The sequence below is a fragment of the Perna viridis genome, chromosome 6, assembly GCF_037379345.1.
Source record: "Perna viridis isolate PV_CMFRI_1.1 ecotype Kerala chromosome 6, ASM3737934v1, whole genome shotgun sequence".
Taxonomy (NCBI): domain Eukaryota; kingdom Metazoa; phylum Mollusca; class Bivalvia; order Mytilida; family Mytilidae; genus Perna; species Perna viridis.
In genome coordinates, this window is record NC_142450.1 from 42594561 (window position 1) to 42605467 (window position 10907).

The following is a 10907-nucleotide window of genomic DNA, read 5'->3' on the forward strand; positions in this document are numbered from 1 at the left end:
TGTATACTGATTTAACTATTTCATAGACACATTATATTAATACATTAAACCTAACAGCACAATACATGACTCTTTAAGAACTATAAACCATTACGGCGTAAGCCTGCTATGAAAATGTAGAAAAAGTAAGATTAAAAAAATAATTTTCAGATGCAAAAACCCAATGTCTATAAAAAAAACTGTTGGGTCCTACTATTTTACAGAAAAATCTTATACCGCGAAAAAAATACACATTTCACCCTGAATAAAATATATTACACTAAGCTTTAAACCTTTTTTTTTAATTATTTTTAACTGACATTACATGTACATGGTTTGTGGTAAAAAGAGACAACAATGTACATGTTATGTATATTGAAATATAAAAGTGAGGCTTAAAACAATTACTTTAAACGGATAACAGTGTCCTTGCTCGAGGAAAATGGAGGAGGCAGTGTGCCGTTCCCCTATCACATTCACACCTCTCTGTCCCTATTGAGTACCCCCTCAATTAATTATGGAATATCTTGATAAGATTACACACTTGTTAATTACCCAAGCCGATTTAGTCACTATATATATATTAGGACTAGGCCCTGGCTGCAGCATGAATAATTTTATGCATTGTATGTGAACAGGTTGAGAACAAGTTCTAAAATAGAGTTCCCCCCTTTTTTTAAACTACATGTACCCACAAATGGTGGGTTTTTAAAATAAATAAAAAAACATAGTTAAGATAAAAGCGGGAATACTAATTTATTGTTTTGCAATAGCAATGTCTTTTCTGAGAAGATACACTTTTAAAACCATGTATGTAATTTAGTATTTAAAAAGTTAGAGGTCTTGAAATACACAATGTACATGTATTGTACTTTGTACTTTGTAGTCCAAATACATTGCAAGTATGCCATCTTGGAAGGTTAATTTTTTATTTTGCAATGGACAGATTAAAAAATGACATGATGAACGTCATGATTGTGTTGACTTGAACTATTGCATTTTGGACCTACATGTACAGTATAATTAGTAGTAGTACATACTGAAAAAAACATATGCTTCCTTTGCAAACAGCAAAAACATGGATTTTTCTAGCATTCAGCATAATTCAAAGAATATCATATCAAATCATGCAATATTCCCAAAATTTTGATTTTACCTCCCTAATTTTGACTCTTAACGTAAATGGCAAAATTTTTCGGTAATTTCCCCCCAGAAAGACAGAATGGCCAGAATACCAAGATACAATCCTGAAAAAAATTACTAAAAATTACAGAAATATTCCAATGGTTAACAATAATCCATTTTTTTTTAAATTTTGAAATGGGTAAAAAGCACCTTATGAGTGAGGTGGTGGTGGGGTGGGAGGGGGGGGGAACTTGAGACCTGTTCCCAGGCTGGTGAATGCAGATAGTGTACGTTTCATTTGTATCTACATCAAATATTGCGCCAACACCAAGCTCAAGTTCTTTTACAAACTTGTTAAAAGAACAGTTTACTCTTCTGGTGATGTCTGTGTGGCAGTATGATGTCAGTAAAATTTAACCGGCGACGTTTCCAACTGAAATTTGAACGCCAGTTTCCGTTTTTCGTCGGTATCACTTGTGCGCTTAAATTTTCACAATTATCTTCTTCTCGGTAAAACGCTCGAAAGATCTGTAAACAAATTACGTCATTTTGCACGTTTGTTTTGTTTATATAAACATTAAAATGAACGAAGTTGAATATTCCGACAACACTAGTATAATTTTTTTTTCGATAAATCATCGTAAATCAATAATTTGTACTGAAAAACGACAGAAAACCACAGTACTGAAAAAATGACTGAAATTTACAGTACCGAAAGTTTACTGAAATTTTCAGTACTGAAAATTTACTAAAATTTACAGTACTGTGAAATGACAAAAAAATCAAAGTACTGTAAAATGACAAAAAAGGTAAGTACTGAAATTACCGAAAGAAATTCCTTACTGAAATGTTATTCGAAAGGAAAGTACTGATTTTATATCGGCATTAAAAGTACATGGGATCTGTAGTTAAATTCCTGGTAATGTAGAAATCAGCTTTAATCAAATTTTTAAAAAATGCACAAATAATGATGCAAAAATAGTCTTTACCGAACTTCTCTTTATCCCTAAAATTCAGCTAAATTGAAGCAGTGTAGACTTGCATAATACTTAAGAAAGTGTGTCCTTACTTTGCCAACAAAACTTTTTTTGGTGTTTATTTATGCATTAAATAGAAATCGTATTGAATATGGAGCCAAAACATGTAAATCTTTTGTCAATTTGGGGAAAACACTTGTTTAATTTCATTTTTCTTCGCAGGAAACTATGACTTGCGTCAACTACTTAAATTGTCCAACCAATAAAGGCAACGTTCGACGAAATATTTTGTTTGTCGAAGAATGTTGCCAATATGGCCATATCGAAAAAAATTTTAATGTCGTAAGAGATTATTAACCGTTGAATGGAAACGATACTTTGGGACGTCATTTTCAGGCGTAAATTTTGTAACATACTTTTAAATTTGATTCGTATTAGTTAAGTCACCATGCCGAGAAACACCGCCGTAAACTGGTATAAACAAATTTTCCCTTTTCATGTATTATATCATGCTTATTCAGGGAAACCAATTGCTAAATCTTTTAAGATTAATATATTTTATATGATTACCTGATTTCAGCAAATTGTGTTTGAATATTCAACATGGAAACGTTTTGTAAACTGCGTCATACTTTGTTTTTTTTTCATACTCTTATATTTTTAAAATAGAATGACAGATATGATGAGAAGAAAAAAATTAACTGTTCCATAGTTTTTTCAATAATAATTTGGTAGAAACAAATCTAAAACTGACAATACCATGTGACTTTGTAAAATCAAAATTCGTATTATTTATTAACGATTAATACATTACCGTTTTGAATATCTCGCTTTATATAGGAAGGGGTATTAAAACCACCTTCACAAGTCCTCATCAATGTTTCTGCCAGTGCATTTCCACACAGTCCGTTAGGATGGTCACGTGTTATAGAGGAACATATCCGTTCAAAGCCAGCAAACGTGTAATAGATAGGCATGAGAACCACACACACAAGAAGAAAACATGCACTGCTACAGACCATTCCTTTCTGTAATTTCCCAGTCAAATGCTTGTGTCTGTAACAATAAAGAAAGAATACACTTGATACATCGGTTTTTGAAGCTGTGCGTGAAAGTTCAACTACTCTAAATCATGTATTTCTTCCTTTGATATTTCATTATAGGATGGTATAGGTCTGTAATTTGTCTGTAATTGAAGGAAGTAGATCAATATAAATTAAGATCCGTGGAAATCTTTCGTATTCCCAGACGCTCTTCTTGGAAATGATACTTATATTTTTTATATTAGATGTATTTAATTAGAAAAAATACGCTTGAAGCGAGAAGTAAAACCTTTATCTTCAATTTTAGCTTAGTCTGATAGCTAGGTCAATATCATTTTTTGACCATTTTATAAGAAAATAATTTTTACATAAGGTTAAAAAACACAGTTAACTAGACCAAAGCATGTTATACGGTAGATTGATTGAATTTTACTGGGCTTTGTACTAAGATTGAAAGAAAACTTTCATTAAATCATTTTCAACTTTTCTTTTCTTATACTCGATGTCACTGGCACTGATTTAACTTGAAGCCTATTTTACAACGTTTCTTTCAAACATAAAACAGAAAATATTTAGTTTCCATGTTATTGTATTACTGTTTACCGCTCCAAATGTACGATACTGAATATTTTTTTTCTGTAAAAATATTTTTTCACAGTTGTCAAAACTTCCTGTAAAGTCAATAGAGAAATCATAGGTCGGAACATATTCTATTATATGAAGCTGTCGTTCAAATCAACCAGTCGTATTATATAGTGTTCAGATATTACCTTTACCTTTATACATAAACTTCATGCTGACATTGAAAAAAAGACTGCATTAAATATAACCACTTGAAAGAGATAACTGTTTTAAGTTTAATTAAACAAAATTATCTTGTTAAACTTAAAATTTAAAACAAATCTAGTCATGGACTTGAGAAAAATTGCGTGGTGGGTTATTGCCTTGTTAAGAAATAGAATTTACTTATTCAAACATTAAGTTTTCATTTCAAGCATTTTGAAGCAGTATATCAGATTTTGTTATATATCCGCATGTGGTATAAAGTCTGTCTGCGTCCGTCAGTGTGTCAAAATACATAGTCACCTGTATAGCGCCTCAGTGTTTGACGGATATCATTCACTAAAATATGAAAATATTTTGTATGTATTATTTTGGTTGTTTTAGGTTCTTTGTTGTGTTGTCTCTTTTCCATGTCTGATCTTTGACCCTGTATTACATTCTTTTGATTTCCGCTAGAATCTTGGTTCCCTTGATTACTCTTTGAAGGTTTAATATTACATTATGAATTGTTCAGGACATTTCAACTGAATCATGTTTTATTGGTTTTTATTGAAAAAAATACTGAAGTCTTCAAAGTCGCTAATTGTCAAATATTCTCTGCCACTGATTTTGGCTTACTTTTAACATCCGAAATAGCCCTAATGCGAAATCGGGTGACTTCCGCTAGAATCTTTGCATTTTAGCGATCTTTGGGTTGCTTATGATATTGAACAAGATTAGGAACCAGATTAAACAACTGCCAATGAATATTTATAGATATCAGGTCCTGCTAATGTAAATGACATATTTAGTCTTGTAACAGATCCGCAGCATAACGTGTAGTAGTAATATATAATTATACAAATCATATTCGAATAGAAAGTAATGAAATTACGAGGGCAAGAAGTCGTTAACAATATTAGCGATGTAATAACAAAAAAAAAGATTATTTTAATTAAGACTGAAATCGGCAGTGTGGAATGTTATAAACCAAATTCGAAAAATAAATGCCTATTAAATGCCCGTTACCAAAACGAGATCGAATTAATGTCGATTTTAATGATTAAATATAGAGCAATTAAAAGTTTTTTTTTGTCTGATTTTCTTTTCTTACACCGACCTAAAAATAATACAAAGGAAAATTTTAAATAACCCAATGTAAATAAATATCTTATGAAACGGACTAATTTCAACTTCTTTCGCATTTAAATCATGTCGAAAATTTCATTTCACCATTGTGTCTTTTTTTTTCGTTGACATAAACTCATTAACAATATTTATTTCTGAGCAAAAATTGCGTGGGTGTTTTGAGGCAAATAAAGGAATTGGTTTTATTAATCCTTAAAAATGTTAAATTTTGTTAGAATTATTTACTCGGTGTAAAGTTACTCAATATCTTATCAATGAATACTATAGTCTACAAACAGGATTTATCTCAGTCAGCCAACATATTTTCTAGATGACTTACTAAAGTACATATTTCTCAACAAGGCAATGTCATTAATTTGATGTGACCCCTACTTTGTTTTCAGTTAATGTTCGTACAAACACTGTTCGACTTATTAAATTAAGAACAGAAAGTGTTTTATTGTCTTTCTAGGTACGATCATTGAAAGACAAAAACAAATGTGTACCAGAATGAACAAAAATTTGAATGTTTATAATTTCTAACAATATCCATTTTCCATCTAATTATATGTTTTGATACAACCTTGTGGTGTAAAAAGATACTGTTCACAATTACAAATCTTTAGTAGATTAAGTAGGATAATTAGTTCGTTAACAAAACAAAATGGGAAGAAACAGTGCTGTTGCTTTTCTTTCACATAAAACTCGTTTCATAGAAAGAGTAATCAAGGGAACCAATGTTATAGCGGTAATCAAAAGAATATAATCCAGGGACAAAGACCAGACATGGAAAACAGACATACACAACAAAGAACATAAAGTAAATAAAATCATACATACAAAGTAACAAAAGCAAATGAGCAACTCGGACTCCATTAAAAACTGGGACCATGGACCAGGTGCACCGGTAGGGTAAGCCTCCTCTGCTTTACTAGAAACACCCGCCGAATTGCTCATAAAAAGTCAAGTCCGGGGTAGACAAACGAGGAAAGGAATACTATGACCCGTTGAATAAATCAGTTTTCATGGTGCAGATGGATACACCATAACGATCCACGAGTTCATGATGACGACCATAAAACTTCTGTAGTGATGACTTCAATCTTGTAGGAACATAACTCTGTTCCAGAAGATTATTTGACTTTCTACTTACCAGTTCTTCTTTACAATTTAAACCAACGTCTCCAGCCTATGGATTATAAATTCTACAGTTGACCCGTATGTGATGTGATTTAAATCAATATTTCAAGCCTATGGAGTATACAATCTACAGTTTATCCATGGTGTGATTTCTTAGAAGAGCGAGGAAACAGGAGTATATTCAGTCCTTTTTGATATAATCACTACTGAAAATATATCTCATACAAATTCATTTTGGAGGCGTCAATTGGTACACTTGGGAAAAAGGTACAATGACACTGTTTTTCTGCTGTTGAAAAAAAATTGGGGTTCGATTTCTTTATGCTTCACAAACAACTTTATTTCAGATACAAAACCGATACTTTCATTCTACCTTAGAATTAGAGGTTTGAATTATTATTGAAATTCAATTTGTATTTGTTTAGAAAAACGATCATGTACTACTTAATTTGTGGTTGTTCATACAATATATAGGGAATGCTAACATTATTCAATCTACTGAATATGTTGATTGAAACTATTTATTTCTGGTTTAGAATATTATTAAGAATTCAATAGTGTTTTCGGATTTTACTTGTAATAACTTTAGTAGTGTGTGTGTTATGTGAATGACACAATCTTTGGTGTATTAAATAAGACTCACTATTATGTGTCTGCACTATGATTTAAAAAAAAGAGCAATCTATGAAATAATGGTAAAACTATACTAAAATCGTCATCGAACTCCAAATATATCGAAGCTATATATCAAGATATATATATAGTGATGACCTTTCAATGATTAACATTTTCAAATATCTTTGAGTTTTCCTTGGCCATAGTTGGTCATATCCTTGAAATTGTTTTTTTTTTCAAGCAGACATTAGTGGCTCTGACTGTTGTGATTCGAAATAGACTACAAAATTTTTATATTAACTTTTGAACTTATCTGGAATGGAATTTATCAACTATTACACAAAATAAGAGTATATCTTTTTAAATACAAAAGGCAGTAAGAACTTTTTCTATGTTATTCATTTTTAATATTTTGAACCGAAATAAATTCTACTGTTGTTACTACGATCTGAAATGAAGTTTCAAATATTCTCAAATTTTACCGTACACACACACACACAAAACAAAACAAAAAACAAAAAAAACTGGAGTCTTGCAAGACGTATCTCTACCTTCTGGAGTACTTGATATTACGCCGATTTTTGTTGGATTTAAACTAAATATTTATTTTCTGTGTTTTCACTTAAGTTGGTTTCTTTTCTGTCTCTTGAAAAACTGGTCGTGCATTCTGTATTGCACGGATTCTCCCTCTTTTTCCTGTAAGTTTTGTTGTACATGCTAACTGTTATAACAAAAAGCCATTTTCTTTATATGTTCTGTAATTTTCAGATATTTTCAGCATTATCACTTTTGGTTAAAATGTGTCTGGTGTGATACTATCATTGAATCGCACAGCTTTACGATGTATCCATCTGCACCATGAAAACTGACTTGTTCAATGTGTCATAGATTTCCTTTCAACTTTCTTCTACCTTGGACTCGACTTTTTATGAGCAATTCGTTAGGTGTTTCTAAAAAGCAGAGGACGCTAACCCTACCGGTGCATCTGGTCCATGCTCAAGTTTTAGTGGAGTCAGAGTTGCTCGTTTACTTTTGATATTTTGCATTTTTTTATTTCCGCTAGACTGTTGGTTCCCTTGATTACTCTTTTATCTGAAAATTAAATGTAACATGACAGTGCGCATGTTACAGCTACATACCGTAAATTGGGATATGTTATTTTGGTGTTTTCTCCCAAGAGAATTGTTTTTATTTTGGTTTGTTTAATTCGGGTAGTTTCTAAACGTTTTTATCAACAGTTCTATGAATCACCATTTTTGGAGTGTTAATTTTGGCGCTTTAAAGACTTAAAACTTTCCAAATTACAGTAACTTACAATTCAAAATGGCTGTCTTCAATTTATGCTTAAATTTAAATCTTACAATAAAGCTTTTCTAGCTTTAAGTGTTATTTTCTTCGGAAATTGATACGTCCAACGAATGAAATCCGCAACTATTGTCCAGTTTATACATATTAAGCATTCTGTGATTTGTCTGCAATATTATAAAAATAGCTTCATTTGTCCTAATCTGTTGTTTTAGAGGTTTTAAATTCTCAATTCAATTAACTAAACATAGTTTATTACATGCATATGTATGATACATTAGTTTAATAGGAACAACGTGTATAGCGTCATAGAAAAAAGTCGGCCCAACCTGTTAATAGCCGCCCCAAGAGTTGATGCCTCGAATATATGAACTTATCAGATGCGTACTATTGAGTTGATATCCACCCTTTAAAAAATTGTAAACATAATATTCATTCAAAATATGAAGAGCACTGTGAACAAGACATTATACAGATAATTCCACAACAAATGTTAGTAAAATTTCTTATACTGAGCACAGGTCGTGCAACACTTCTAAAGTATAGGAAAATAGAATCAATTTATACATCAACTTCCAAAAAAGCAAATATTGTAATTATATTTACAATGGCTTGAATCGGACGACGTCCTGTATTTCGGGTTTTCAGGTAATGTTTTCATTAGTGATCTACTTGAAACAGAATTGGACGGTTAAAATGACAAACTTTAATGATGGTATTCGTAAAGATAAGTTGTGTAAACAGTTGTTGATTTTCTTATAATGTTAAATATCGGAAATAATTAACCGTAATGGAAGCAGGTGGTTTAGCGCGCTATTAAACTTAAATTTACCTTTTATATCGGAAATACCTGTGCCATGTAAGGACCATTGCGGGGGATTCCAATTTCTGAGTTGATATTGCTATTTGTTATAAGAACCTTACTTCCTTCAAAAACAATAATACACAACAAAGAACATGATATAAACAAAGTAATACATACTAAGTAACAAAAGTAAATCAGCAACTCGGACTCCACTAAAAAATGGGAGTGTGGGCCAGGTGCAACGGTAGGATAAGCGTCCTCTGCTTTTCTAGAAACACCCGCCGAGTTGCTCATAAATAGTCAATTCCAGGCCAGACAGAAGTATGCGTTGATCATACGTTTTCATAGTAGAGTTTGATATATCGTAACGACCCACGAGTTGATGATAACGACCATAAAACTTCTGTAGTGATGACTTAAATCTTATAGCAACATAACCCTGTTCCAGAAGCCTAATGCAAGAAATCTAGCGTGATACAAAAAGTCTGCGCATAAGTTATGAGTTGTGACATGAAAACGCCATATGCAGGTGCTGAAGGGATGTTCCCACAAATGAAAGGTCATCGCATTTGTCGAATATTTTATTCAATAGGTCTTACCCTACCGGTGCACCTGGTCAGTGCTCCCAGTTTTTAGTGGAGTCCAAGTTGCTCATTTGCTTTTGTTGCTTTGCGTGGATAATTTTAGTTATTTTGTGTTCTTTGTTGTGCGTGTCTGTTTTCTATGTCTGGTCTCTGTCCCTGGATTGCATTCTGTTGATAACCGCTATAACCTTGGTTTCCTTGATTACTCTTTCCTTTGTTTTCCTTTACCATCAACTTCTAAGTGAAGGTCAAGATATAAGATATAAGGCTGACTTCACAGTGTCTGTAGTAACCTTTTTCTCAAGTTCTTTGTGGTAGATGCGATGTATAAAATCCCCGGAACTGGGATAATATGTTATTTGTACAGCGGAAACTGAAATTAAAGGATCTAGCTAAACGATGTTCCTTCTTTTGGATCAGATCAGTTATATGTGAGTATTCTCATAACTTTTAGTATGCTACCGTCTTATCGGCAATTACTATATCCCCCGATTAACACTTACATTCGGCGGATGATCTGTATTGCACAGTTTCCTTGCTGACGTCTGGCATCTTTTAATGGACTTTTTATACTGATTGAATAGGTTTTGTGTACATTTTCATAAAAGACCAAAGTTTTGTTATGATAGACGCCTGAATCAGGGAAATGAGGAAATGCTTCTTAAAAAGTCGCTTACAAAAGTCTTTTTCAGATATCAGTCCTTAGTTGAAAAATATTGAGTTTCTTGTAAAACAGTAATTATTGCTTTTTGTATATAATTCTTTGTACTGATGTGACCACTGATTTACCGATTATGACACCATAGCATGCAAATGGTATTTAATCACCACCGGTATATTCACCCTGCAAAGGGAGGGGTATTGGCGAGCTGTAAAACTTCGATTTAACCCACCATCTCGTTTGAAATTCCTGCACTAAGTCAGGACCATAGCAGTACCAGCTACTTCAGTGCTGTAACATCTATTTTGTCAAATTTTAATTTGGACTTGATTTGGCAATGGATAGGTTTAATATTCGGTAACTTTGTGGCTACCCTTATTTATTTGGGATTTGTTTCCAAGGTTGCAAAAATCTATTTTTTTACTATAATAGCAAAATCGCGATAATTGATGGATAAACAAATGTTTGAATTTTCAGCATTTCTTATGAATAAATACCAATTCAGATATTAAGTAAATTTAACATACAGGTGAACCACGGCCAAAGATGATGTAGGTTTGGCTTTTTCCAAACTCACATGTTAAGCAAAATATGAAGACGAAGCAGAGACGAAAGTAGATACAATGTATAAACAACCATTAAAATAGAACTATAGGAAAATGAATAACCAGGACCCACAAACAACGAATGTTACGGATCAGATCACCTAAAGCAGGGGAATAATAGATCAAACCAGTCGATAGCAAATTCAGTGATTCAAGTGAAGGAATCTGCAAGTGAAAT